Source organism: Etheostoma spectabile, unplaced genomic scaffold (assembly GCF_008692095.1).
Source record: "Etheostoma spectabile isolate EspeVRDwgs_2016 unplaced genomic scaffold, UIUC_Espe_1.0 scaffold00018774, whole genome shotgun sequence".
NCBI classification, from domain to species: domain Eukaryota; kingdom Metazoa; phylum Chordata; class Actinopteri; order Perciformes; family Percidae; genus Etheostoma; species Etheostoma spectabile.
This window is the reverse complement of record NW_022604454.1, coordinates 46,213-59,974: the sequence shown is the minus strand read 5'-3', so window position 1 is coordinate 59,974 and position 13,762 is coordinate 46,213. Positions and strand designations below refer to the sequence as shown.

Genomic DNA, 13,762 nt, shown 5'->3' with positions numbered 1-13,762 from the left:
TTGTTTGAAGCTGAGTGCAGACTTTTAATCATTCCTCTTTTGCTCCAAAAACAACCACCTCAGTTTTTCCTTAAATTAATTTCAGAAAGTTCTGGCACATCCAGCCGTTAATTTGTTCAATACACTTAGTCAGTTTATGTATTGGACTCTAGTCCCCTGGCGATAAGGTTATGTAAATTTGTGTGTCGTCCGCATAACTATGATAAGTTATTTTGTTGTTTTCCATAATCTGAGCCAGTGGAAGCCTGTTTAGAACCAGTATTAATGCAAAGAAAGGACTGGAGCATTTATTGGAGAGAATAAGTAGGCTGACACTGAAGTATTGAGACAACAGTGACTGAAAATCTAATTCAATCTACATATCGGTCTCCTTAAAGATCTAAATAGATTTTCTCACCTCAGAGTCATCTGGAGCACGTAACGATTAGCTTCTGTCCCTCTGAACCCTGAGTGACAATCACTCTGCAGTGAATGAGATGCAGTTCCCCCCGTCTAACCAAGACTATACTTTCAGGGATCATTTCTAAAATTTCTGACTTGAGGAATGTGTTTCTAAAGTGTTTGGTCTCGCTGACCACGATGAAGAGTCGTGATATTCCTTTCTGAGCGTGAGGCTGACAGAGAGTAATGATTCACTTCATATGCTCTCTGTCATTGATGATCGTTCTTTGCTTCTTTATGGAGTATTGAAGAAGGGAATATGTTCAGAGTGGTAGTAGCAGATATGTGGAAAACTAACACGTGTGAAAGTAGTAAAACATACTAAGCTTTCTATTTAACTGAAGTTATAGTCAGTCTTGAAGAATGTCCAGTCCATGCTGGACAAGGTTACTTGAAAGGGTTAACACCTACTTTCTTGACTTTGTAATGCCTTATGTCCGGTGTGAAAATGTAAACTGAGTTCAGCCATAATTTCTCTTTTTTTCTACCTTTGCTTCTCCTACTTTGACATGTCAAAAGGTACATTGTTTGAAAACCCATCTCTACACAGCCATGTTCCACTCCCACAGGTGTTTCCACTTGACTAATCAGACTGTGTGGCCTTTACAGGCTCAGCTTGATTGACATGTATTAAAGGGGTGGAACGGTACACTGAAGTCCCGGTGGACGGGATGGCGTGTTGTAACGAGGTTTGAGTACATACAGCAAATACTTGAAGCCAGGTTACTCTACGAGTGGATACGGGGCGTTGAAGGTGATGTGGAAATCCTGATTGATTCAGTGATTTTTTGGCCCTATTTGTGTCTAAAGGCTGGTTAAGCACTGTAGGGAGGAGACGCTGGACAGTTTTTTTTTGTCTCGTTCCAGTGATTGGCATGTCTGGGTGATGGCGTTGGATATACGGGTTTGAATCCAGCCTGAGGCCCTTTGCTGCATGTCACTCCCCCTCTCTCTCCCCTTTCATATCTTCAACTGTCCTCTCAATTAAAGGCCTAAAATGCCCAAAATAATCTTAAAAAAAAAAAAAAAAATCTGAATTTATATGTTTAAATTATAGCCGATAGAGAGAGATCCACCCATTACCTAAATTTATATGCGTTGTACTTTTCCCTTACCGGGTGAGTTAGGGAAACTGTTACAGCATAGCAGAGTTTTCTGTCCACCTCCACACGCGTAGTCTTCTCTTCAAGTAGACTTACTGCCTCCTGGTCTTGTCTTGACCTGGTTACCACTTTCTCATTTTTGTGTGGCAGCACATCCAGCTGCAAGAGATTCTCAACAATCTGGAAGAGCTCCATGTTGGAAGGAACAGGTACTGTTGCGGCCGTAGCTGTTGCTCCACGATCCGTGCTGGGCTCTGAAACGTTCCCCCCCAGTCTGGTTCAAATGGTGAGTGTTCCATCTGGTGGACCGAGCTTCACTGGCTCTATGGGGTTGACATGTGGATGATCAGCACCAATGGGAAGGAGTGGGCTGGCGTTCTCAAACTGCTGAAGGGAGAGACCTGCCAGGTACTTCTACCTCTTCTGCAGACTGACTGGATAGGATTGATCCGCCAAGACTAGGCGAGCTGAGCCATTACTCCCAATACTGCCAGTCAGTGTACTGTATGTTTAGCTTATACAAGGTAAAAGACAAATTAAGACTTAACAGGGTAGCTACTTATGGAGGTGCTGTGGCTTAGTTGGTTAAAGTGCCTGTCTAGTAAACAGGAGATCCTGGGTTCAAATCCCAGCAGCACCTTGTTGTTGGAGAGATTACCTCTTTTGGCGTGTCATCATCAACCCAATCCCTGTGAAAGTACCCTGGTAGCAAATAAAAATTGCATGTTACATTTACTCAGAAACACTAATAACATGCCCAAAAGGTGTTCTATTTTCCTGATAACTAATGAAATTAATTAATAAATGCGCTACTTTGGCTCCACTACAGTTCTGTGTCAGTCACTGCTCCATTTCACTCACCACTGAGTTAGACTTAATGCCCCGCCCACAACAACATCTGATTAGCAGGCAACTTAAAAACAAGTCTGGGGATGAAAAGTAAACACATGCAATCTCTGCAGCAGCAAGGTGCGGCTGGGATTTGAACCCAGGCACTTCTGCTGACTAGACAGGCACTTCAAACAACTAAGCCACAGCACCTCCGGGGATGAACACGGATGCATGGCCATTATGGAGGTACTTGGTGTAAACAACTGAGGTGGTTGGGTCATCTGGTAAGGATGCCTCCTGGGGTGCTCCGTAGAGAGCTGGTCCAGGCACGTCCAGCTGGGAGGAGGCCTCGGGGAAGACCCAGGACTAGGTGGAGAAAGTACATCTCCAACCTGGCCTGGGAACGCCTCGGGATCCCCCAGTTGGAGCTGGTTGATGTGGCTCGACAAAGGAAAGTTTGGGGTTCCCTGCTGGAGCTGCTGGACTAAGATGGATGGAAGGAGGGAACCCTTTTCACTAGCTCATTGTATTCTTGCAAGACGGGCTTAGTTGCAGGAGGCGCTGTAGCTTAGTGGTTAAAGCGCCTGTCTCGTAACAGGAGATCCTGGGTCCAAATCCCAGCAGTGCCTGGTCATCACGGTATGAAGTGTTACCACATGGTTGCCGATACTTAACGTGTGCAACCCAGTTATTGCCTGATTTTTTTTAGATCACTAAAGTGACATGTGATGTTGTATTGTACCCTAACATTACATGTGTCCATGTAAAGCGAATAAAAGCCTTTTATTGGAGGTGTTTTTGCAACTTTAGTGTGAAGATTATAAAGGTTTTATTATCATGAATTCAGTCTTACCTTGGAAGCTTAGGGCTCCTGCACACTGCCTGCATGGCGTGAGAGTGTCAGCTGAGGTTAGAATGCCTACCGTATTGGTCAATACTGTTAACATGGGAGAAATAAAAACAGACACGCCACACAGCAAACACTATGTTGACTGTTGAGGAGGACTAAATTAGGACTGTGTTTTATGCTTTCCATGGCTTTCCATGAGAAATGGCATGATGGGAAAGGTTCTCTCATCTCTCAAGGTCCTTGCATAGGACTTCTGTTGTTCTCGGTAGGCCTGCCTATCAACAGTGAGTCCTGAGGCGTCGCTCAAGGACACGTTCAGCTGTTTTCATTTGCCGGAGTTTGTAGGGGTCCCCTACTGGAGCTGCTGGACAATGATGGATGGATGGAAGCAACCCTGTTCATTAGCTCATTGTATTCTTGCAAGACAGGCTTATCTGTAGAAGGCGCTGTAGCTTAGTGGTTAAAGCGTGTGTTTTGTAAACAGGAGATCCTGGGTCCAAATCCCAACAGTGCCTAGTTATCACTTAACCCGTTTGCGCCGGATGCTTCGCGACGACACATCTACCGCCGGTTACTGCGTTGCGCAACTCTGAACCTCCTGCCGGCTGCTGCGTGGCGCAGCATTTTGTATTTGTCGGTCTTTCCATGACGTGTGCAGCAGAGAACGTCATTGGTTCAAATACACATGAGGTGGGTCTTGTTGGCCATGTGACCACCAAAATGTACCGTAGTTTGCTGAAAATCACGTCAATCAACCAGACAAACATGTGCGTTTGTTTATGAATGTTTGAGAGACGAGCGAGAAAACGGCTCCGAGGCGATCAGAGGAGGATTTAGACAGCGAGGGTGGGGACGTTGAGGTGGAAGATAGGGAGGAGTTTGGGAGGGAGGATGTCTTCATCATAATCTACCACTTCCTCTGTCGGAGCCGTTTTCTCACTCGTCTCTCAAAACTTCATAAACAAACGCACATGTTTGTCTGGTTGATTGACGTGATTTTCAGCAAACTACGGTACATTTTGGTGGTCACATGGCTTGAAATAGCCAACAAGACCCGCCTCATGTGTATTTGAACCAATGACAGTGCGTTCTCTGCCGCACGCGTCATGGAAAGACTGACCAATACAAAATGCTGCGCCACGCAGCAGCCGGCAGGAGGTTCAGAGTTGCGCAACGCAGTAACCGGCGGTAGATGTGTCCTCGCAAAGCATCCGGCGCAAACGGGTTAATGAAGATCCTGGGTCCAAATCCCAGCAATGTCTCATTAGCAGTTAATATTTATGTTATCTGCACTACAAAGTGTATATATTTGTTATTTATTTTTGCTAAAGTGCTTAACAACCATAATTAATTTTGCCCAGTTGTGGCCTGTTGATGGGCAATACATATCTAAAGGGAAATGGATTGGACCCATTTTTTAATGCTTTTAAACCTTGTTGTTGGGGCTGAATGTGGCCCCGGTGTACACCAGGACCCTGTGACATCACCCCGAGGTTGTGATGCTGACTGAGGTCAGAGGTGAAATTTACATGAACTTTACCGGCCAAGGCACTTTGGGCGCTGACTGTGTGATTTTAACGTCTTCGATGCTTCTGGAATGAAAATTAATAAATTAATTATTTGATATTATTGACTATATCGGGATATGCAACTGAAGGAAGAATCACCTTCCACCGCTCTATTACCTCCTCAGTTGAGGTCAACCGCCAATAAACTGTAATTTCTCAAAATATCATCCTTCCCTATATGCCTTTGCATCTTGGATATTTTTCTGTTGTTTAGACATGGCTACATTCACATAAAGTATCCAAAGTGCACAATACTCCACTGTACTCTGTTCAGTTGTTTACTGAAACGTGTTCATCCCCAGAGGTGCTGTGGCTTAGTTGGTTAAAGTTCACTCTGTGGTGAGTGAAATGGAGCAGTTGACTGACACAGAACTGTAGTGGAGCCAAAGTAGTGCATTTATTAATTAATTTCATTAGTTATCAGGCAAATAGAACACCTTGTGGGCATGTTATTGGTGTTTCTGTGTAAATGTAACATACCATTTTCATTTGCTACCAGGGTATCTTAACGGGAGTTGGGTTGACATGATGATGACACGCAAACAGAGGTAGTCTCTGCACCAAATAAATTAAGACTTAACACGGATGGTACTCGTGGAGGTGCTGTGGCTTAGTTGGTTAAAGTGCCTGTTTAGTAAACAGGAGATCCTGGGTTCAAATCCCAGCAGCACCTTGTTGTTGCAGAGATTACCTCTGTTGGTGTGTCATCATCTCCTCAGGAGATAAACTTGGATTAGCAGCTACGAGGAACTTGGTTTAAGCAACTGAACAGAGTGCAGTATTGTACTCTTTGGATACTTTATGTGAATGTAGCCATATCTAAACAACAGAAAAGCATCCAAAATGCAAAGGCATAAAGATTCTTCCTTCAGTTGCATATCCCAATATAGTCAACTAATATCAAATAATAAATGTATTAATTTTTATTACAGCATCGAAGATGTTAAATCACACAGTCAGCGCCCAAAGTGCCTTGGCCTGTAAAGTTCATGTTCATTTCACCTCTGACCTCAGTCAGCATCACATGCACCTGAAACCCACCCAACAGTGATGTCACAGGGTCTGGTGTACACCTGGGCCACGTTCAGCCCCAACAACAAGGTTTAAAAGCATTAAAAAATGGGTCCAATCCATTTCACTTTAGATATTTATTGCCCCTCAACACGCCACAATTGGGCAAAATTATATAATGCTTGTTAAGCACTATAGCAAAAACAAATAACAAATATATACACTCTTTGTAGTGCAGATAACATAAACATTAACTGATAATGAGGCACTGCTGGGATTTGGACCCAGGATCTCCTGTTTACAAGACAGGTGCTTTAACCACTAAGCTACAGCGCCTCCTACAGGATTGCCTGTCATGCAAGATTACAATGAGCTAGTGACCAGGGTTCCAACCATCCATCCGTCTTTGTCAAGCAGCTCCAGAGAGAGCTATAGAGAGAGAGTCTTCCGCTGAAGGCTCTACCACATGACTGTGTTTCACCAATCAAACGTCGTTGTGCAGTCACGTGACCATACTCGATCTCAGCATACTCAATCTTTACTTTATTCAAGAAACTCATGCTTCAGAAGCAGACGCGTCATTTTGGAGGAGTCAATGGGGAAGAGATGAGTAGTTTTAGGTAATAGGTCGGCAGGGTCGCTATACTGCAGGGAAAGTTCAAGGAACCATCCTCTGCTATAGGATTTAGTAGAGAATAGTTTTGATCCATTGACCTCTGGGTTATGGGCCCAGCACGCTTCCGCTGTGCTATTCTGCTCTGCTGTTTGCACTTAGGGGTAACATGTAACATGTAAAGCAGGAGCTCTACCACTGAGCTACATACCCTGAAGATTTTCAGATTTGTTGACTTTTTTCTGAGACAGACTCAGACTTATCTTTATTAATCCTTTTGGGATGACTTACCGCAAAGAAATTGAAATACTACAGAATAAAAGAAGAAAACTGGGTAAAACATGTAATGTTAATGTTGTACAGTATGTTGTATATGGTTTCAAAACATGGCGGTGGCTGGAAAGTGAGCCTTGGCAAAATGCTTGCACTGCTATGGTGTAAATCTAGTCGAAAAGTAACACATCTGTTGCCCTTCTGCTGGACAATACAACACTCACTGCAAATCTTGTAACACATCTGGGCATTGAGAAATGCACTGGTGGAGACGGGTGCTTCCAGTACCTGAGATACCTGAGGTACTATGAGATAATACAATATTGTTTATGAAGCCACAAACTATGTAGGGTGTTGTTTTAATGCCCCGGATCCCTAACAGGGGGTATATCTCCTTCAATGTTGAGTTAGTTTTCTGATCGGTTAAGATTTCTATGGGGACCCCTACCCGGGAAAAATGTTGAAGTAAACTATTGGCCACTTGTCTAGCCTTGGTGTTTCTGAGGGAGAAAGCCTCTGGGTAACGTGTTGCATAATCACAAATCACTACGATGTAGTGGTGACCTGCCCTACTCCTACGGTTAAGGAGTTTAGATCGGTGGTTAGAGTCACCTGCTGCCTCCATGTCCCTGCTCGACACCCTCTGCTACAATTCTCCATGTCTCTTCTCTCTCTGTCTGTCTCTTTCTCTCACCCCCAACCAGTTGAGGTAGACGCCTCCCCACCCTCTTAAAGAATGCAAGAATGCCTTTCCTTGTCTCAATCTCAGAAATAACCACAGAATCACAACTTCCATTCATGTGCTTGTGCCAGTATTCAACCACCTGAAAGTCACTGTATTTCCAGTATCAGTTGTGTTTTTTTGTTTTTGAAACACGTGCCCCGTGTGAGGGTTGAACTCACGACCTTCAGATTATGAGACTGACGCGCTGCCTACTGCGCCAACGAGGCTACGAAAGCACTCTCGATGGTTGGGAAAATTTCGTAAAATTTGGTCTTCAATCTTAATAAAAACAACGTATGTGGAGACTTATGTACTCCACATACTTTGCCAAACTTTGCGTAGGAATCGGCGTACGCCCGTCCTACGCCGGTTTTAGGTCGTATGCACGTTTCAGAAATGAGGGCCAATGTGACCACAATAAAGATTTCTTGAAGAAAGATTTGTACTTTAAAGTTCTAGTTTTTTTCCAACTCTTCTGGTAACACTTGGTACTATTTCATAACTTTTGTCTGTAGTTCTCTATTCTTTCAGGGCTTAACTCTATCTCCCCCGCCTCTTTTTTTGTTTCTTGTTATGTCTTGGCAAGAAGTATTATGCTTTTGTGTCGTCTGTCCATCCGTCAGGCCAAAGAAACAGATACCAGCATGTAACTTTGCAAATCAGTGGCTCACCCTGGCCGCCATTAAAGATGCCATTTGGACCTCCAGAAACTTTCTGGTAAGAAAGCACATGCAGATCCCATTCCCTCAAAACTGAATCACAGATTTTCCAGCACCTGGACTTGATCAGACTGGGAATATGCCAAAGAGATGTTCACAAGTTCAGCCGAGGTAAATACTCGGCCCACATTCACACAGACCTAAAACTACTCATTTAATGCTGGTTACCATTTTCTAAAATAAACAATGTCAGAGCAAAATTGCAAAGAGTGAAGGGTGTTGATCAAAAATTTTAATAAGGGATTGGCTCATTATTGCCAACCCGACATCATGAAGACAGAGACAGATCCTTTTATTCTTCCTTATTTCTTGTTGGAGAACAGAAGAACTCAGTTTTGTTTTTATTTTTCTGTTTGCATCAGTTTTCAAACCCGAGCGCCTTATTTAGGTTTTGTTGCAGGAATATTTTACTTTGAAAGAGTGTAAAACAACTTCCTAATAAAACAGGTTGAACTATCTGAGATTTATTCATAAAGTGTGTGTGCGTGTGAGTGTGCTTGTTTGTGTGCGTGTGCTTGAGTGTGTGTGTGTCAAAAAAAACAATGATTCAGTTTGAAATATATTTTCATCCACAAATTAATTAAATTCAAAGCCTCGTAGTAACTCATAGTATAGTACGTCAAAATATTCATAAAAAGTCATAGTATAGTATGTTGAAAATTCATAAACGTCATAGTTTAGTATGACAAAAATTCATAAAATGTAATAAAAAGTCAGAGTATAGTATGTAAAAAATTCATAAAAAGTCGTAGTATAACATGTAGAAAACTCATAAACACCATAATTTAGTATGACAAAAATTCATAAAATGTCATTAAAAGTCAGAGTTTAGTATAACAAAAAATCATAAAAAGGCATAGTATAGTATGTCAAAATATTTGTAAAAAGTCGTAGTTTAGTATGACAAAAAAATCATGAAAGTCATAGTATAGTATCTCAAAAAGTCATAAAAGTAATAGGATAGTATGTCGACAAAAACATAAAAAGTCATAGTATAATATGTTGAAATATTAACAAGTAACAATAACAATATAAGTAACAAGTCCAGATTTATAGTGCTTGTTGTAAAGCAAGAAGAATCTGAAGTATTCTGGAGAATGCGGGCATTGATCCCGCTACCTCTCGCATGCTAAGCAAGCGCTCTACCATTTGAGCTAATTCCCCCTTTTCAAAAAGAGTCATAGTATGTTGAAAAAAATCATAAAAGTCATAGTGTAGTATGTCAAAAAATTCATAAAAGTCATAGTATAGTATGACAAAAATTCATTAAATGTCATTAAAAGTCATAGTATAGTATGTCGAAAAATTCATAAAAAGTCATAGTATAGTATGACAAAAAATCATGAAAGTCATAGTTTAGTATGACAAAAAATCATAAAAGTCATATTATAACGTGTCAAAAATCATAAAAGTCATAGTATAATATGACAAATATTCAAAAAAGTCATAGTATAATATGACAAATATTCAAAAAAGTCAGAGTATAGTATGTCAAAAATTCATAAAAAGTTGTAGTATAACATGTCAAAAATTCATAAAAGTCATAGTTTAGTATGACAAAATTCATAAAATGTCATAAAAAGTCATAGTTTAGTATAACAAAAAAATCATAAAAAGTCATAGTATAGTATGACGGAAAAATCATGAAAGTCATAGTGTAGTATGTCAAAAATTCATAAAAGTCATAGTATAGTAGACAAAAATTCATTAAATGTCATTAAAAGTCATAGTATAGTATGTAGAAAAATTCATAAAAAGTCATACTATAGTATGTCGAAATATTATAAAACGTCATAGTATAGTATGACAAAAAAATCATGAAAGTCATAGTTTAGTATGACAAAAAATCATAAAAGTCATATTATAACGTGTCAAAAATCATAAAGTCATAGTATAATATAACAAATATTCAAAAAAAGTCATAGTATAATATGACAAATTCAAAAAAAGTCAGAGTATAGTATGTCAAAATTCATAAAAAGTTGTAGTATAACATGTCAAAAATTCATAAAATGTCATAAAAAGTCATAGTTTAGTATAACAAAAAATCATAAAAAGTCATAGTATAGTATGACGGAAAAATCATGAAGTCATAGTTTAGTATCTCAAAAAAGTCATAAAAGTCATAGGATAGTATGTCGACAAAACATAAAAAGTCGTAGTGTAGTATGTCGTAACAAGTCCAGATTTATAGTTCTTGTTGTAAACAAGAAGAATCTAAAGTCCTCTGGAGAATGCGGGCATTGATCCCGCTACCTCTCGCATGCTAAGCAAGCACTCTACCATTTGAGCTAATTCCCCCTTTCAAAAAGGAGTCATAGTATGTTGAAAAAAATCATAAAAGTCATAGTGTAGTATGTCAAAAATTCATAAAAGTCATAGTATAGTATGACAAAAATTCATTAAATGTCATAAAAAGTCATAGTATAGTATGTATAAATATTCCTAAAAAGTCGTAGTGTAGTATGTCGTAAAGTAAAGTATGCTAAAGTATGTCAAAAAAACATAAAAAGTCATACTGTTGTTGTACAAATATTTATAAAAATTCATAGTATAGTTGTCAAAAAATTCATAAAAAGTCACAAAAAGTCATAGTATAATATGTCGAAATAGTCCTAAAAAGTTGTAGTATAGTATGTCGTAACAAGTCCAGATTTATAGTTCTTGTTGCAAAACAAGAAGAATCTAAAGTCCTCTGGAGAATGCGGGTGTTGATCCCGCTACCTCTCGCATGCTAAGCAAGCACTCTACCATTTGAGCTATTCCCCTTTTAAAGAAAAATATAGTATAGTATGTCAAAAATTCATAAAAGTCGTAGTTAAGTATGACAAAAAAAATCATGAAAGTCATACTATAGTATGTCAAAAATCATAAAATCATAGTATAATATGTCCAAAATTCATAAAAAGTCATAGTATAGTATGTCAAAATTCATAAAAAGTCATAGTATAGTATGTTAAAATTCATGAACGTCATAGTATAGTATGTCGACAAAAACATAAAAAGTCATAGTCACTTCCTTAAGTATGTTGAAATATTCCCTAAAAAGTTTAAAGCAAGAAAAATACATGTCGGTTATGCCGAAATAATGTTGGTTGTCTCTTAAACAATGCCTTTCGTTGACAGCAGGACTCAAACCTCCATCCATCGCCTTAACCACTCGGCCACGACAACCTGAAAAGCAGCATTTTACCTCTTTGCACAAATGTTCATAAACTTTTCAGTTGGTTATTAGTAGTTACCAAACAAAGGCAAAGTGCAAATCGTAGTGCACTGCCTGTTTCTGTGGATCCTCGTGGAGGCAGCTTGATTGATTGACATGCTCCCTTAATTGTACCATAACAGAGATCTAATGTTTTATCAAATCGGGTTTGGCAAGTAAGCTTTCTGGTTACTTCTTGACAAATAAAGCAAGTAACCACACAATGAAAACTAACGCGATGGCTGGGAATCAAACCCAGGTCAACTGCTTGGAAGGCAGCTATGTTCACCACTATACCACCATCACTGGACAATGTAGATTGTGTCCATTTTTACAGTTCATTGTCCGTCTGGATTTAATTGATAAAAAAAGCTTGTAAAACATCAACCCTGTGGTCTACAGTCAAGATATGAACATCATTTTTTTAGGACAAACTGGGTTATTAGAAGAGTTGGGCTGCAGTGAGGTCACTTGAATGTTAACGGTTGTAGGACCTTAAAGACAAATAAAACGGAGCATGAATCTCACAGACATGTATTGATATCACAGACAGAGCAGTAAAACCTAAGCCATTTTCCTCTCTAAAACACTTCTCATATGTCTGGGAGTCACACTGTGAAGAATAATCATTATACTTATACAGTTGACAAAATACATATGTTTTTTCAAAGAAAGTCCAGACGCTTTGCCCTCATGACATTTACTTATGCCATTTACTTATAATAATACACACAGCACACACAGCAATGCTACACAAACATTTGTGTGTCTAAAACAGTTCTCCTATATGCAAAAATAAACATAATAAACATTATAACTCATATAAAGCACATACTATTTACAATTCTTCAAATAAGGCCCAAATATATCCCAAATCTCAAACCAGTGGGGCCATTTCCTCTATAAACGGTAGATATCTATTTTGTTCCGCTATAGCATCTTATATCGCATACTAGACTAGTGTGACCATAGTGTGACTAGGAAGATTGACCTCTTTAGGACTCCATACTCTTTGTGTGACGTTGTCTCCCATATATGGGCATATTACTTCCTTCTCTTCCGTAAACAGGGCAGACACGGAGCCCGGAGTGACATAAATAAGCAAAAACGCGATGATTATAGACATAAAGTGGATAAATCGTGGATGTGACGATATGGATTTAATGCTCATGACCCCGAAAAGGCACAGGTTCCAGGCTGGATAAAATCACCTGTAGAGGCTAGAAAGACCCAGAAGAGACCTCCGTAAACGCTAACTTGTTAGCTTTTAGCTGCAATTTTTGGTAAGTCTATCATTTATGGTTATTAAATGATTAAACTATGAATCAGAGGTGCTGTTTTTGCTCGTGCACGAGTCTCTCGGGTTCAGAGGGTGAAGACTACAAACTGACTATGTGACAGATGTGTAATCTGTCATGTCCTGCCTTCTGAAGCTCTAGCCAGGAGCCATTCCTCGCCTAAAACAATATGAGTCATTCCAGTAAGTGAAAAGAAAACTCACATCTTCAAAGATAAATTGGATAGATGTGACTCCCTGATGGTCTAGTGGCTAGGATTTGGTGATCTCACCCCTGCGGTCCGTGTTCAATTCCCGGTCAGGGAATGGTCAGGACTTGACAGATTCACGTGTAATATTTGAAAGAGCAAGTTCTTAGACTGGTTTTTGGTTGATTTACATTTATCAAATTCTTCCTCATTAGTTTAACGCTAATGTAATGTTATTTTGGATTTAAGACATTTTAGTGCAATGCAAAGGTGCATAACAGATTGCTTTCTACTTACCTGGAGCGATGCAAAGCTGGGGAGGTCAACTAGTCAAGGAACAGCAAGTGTAACTTCTTTAGTTAAATGTACATGTTTTACAGTCTCTATTTTACTGTATTTATTTACTTGTATTGTAGTATATTTATTTTATTATGCTCCAGTTTTATGGTGTTACGGCGGGTATGGGCCATGTAGTTTCCATTTTTATAGATGAAATAAACTTGACATGAATTAAGTTTACTCTTCAGCAGGTGGAGACATTTCACTTCAGACACTTGCAGCAACTGATGCTTTGTCAAACATCAACAGACTTAATGCTTATTCACATATGACAGGTAAAATCGTTTTTGCATTCCATCACCCCTTTAAGATCACTTTCCAAAAGATGATTTTTTTAATTCCTCTTTTTAGTCAACTTCAGCAAGACAGGTGCTTTAACCATTAAGCTACAGTGCCTCCTACAGGTTTGTGTGTCATGCAAGATTACAATGAGCTAGTGACCAGGGTTCCAACCATCCATCCATCTTTGTCAAGCAGCTCCAGCAGGGGACCCTAAACTTCCCTTTTCCGAGCAACTGGGGGATCCCGAGGCGTTCCCCGGCCAGGTTAGAGATATAATCCCTCCACCTAGTCCTGGGTCTTCCCCGAGACCTACTCCCAGCT

At 39.7% G+C, this 13,762-nt stretch overlaps 6 non-coding genes across 6 annotated transcripts; 3 read left to right on the top strand and 3 right to left on the bottom strand.

Moving 5' to 3' along the window:
* The first annotated feature begins 498 nt into the window (after nt 1-498).
* LOC116681951 (small nucleolar RNA U3) lies at nt 499-714 on the top strand. Its single transcript, XR_004330164.1, has one exon. It is a non-coding gene; the product is annotated as a small nucleolar RNA U3 (small nucleolar RNA).
* A 1,396-nt stretch (nt 715-2,110) lies between these two features.
* trnat-agu (transfer RNA threonine (anticodon AGU)) lies at nt 2,111-2,184 on the top strand. The gene has a single exon. It is a non-coding gene; the product is annotated as a tRNA-Thr (tRNA).
* A 3,208-nt stretch (nt 2,185-5,392) lies between these two features.
* Nucleotides 5,393-5,466, top strand: trnat-agu (transfer RNA threonine (anticodon AGU)). Its single transcript has one exon. It is a non-coding gene; the product is annotated as a tRNA-Thr (tRNA).
* A 601-nt stretch (nt 5,467-6,067) lies between these two features.
* Nucleotides 6,068-6,140, bottom strand: trnat-ugu (transfer RNA threonine (anticodon UGU)). The gene has a single exon. It is a non-coding gene; the product is annotated as a tRNA-Thr (tRNA).
* A 1,428-nt stretch (nt 6,141-7,568) lies between these two features.
* trnam-cau (transfer RNA methionine (anticodon CAU)) lies at nt 7,569-7,641 on the bottom strand. Its single transcript has one exon. It is a non-coding gene; the product is annotated as a tRNA-Met (tRNA).
* Nucleotides 7,642-9,224: 1,583 nt separating this feature from the next.
* On the bottom strand, nt 9,225-9,297 carry trnaa-agc (transfer RNA alanine (anticodon AGC)). The gene has a single exon. It is a non-coding gene; the product is annotated as a tRNA-Ala (tRNA).
* Nucleotides 9,298-13,762: the final 4,465 nt, after the last annotated feature.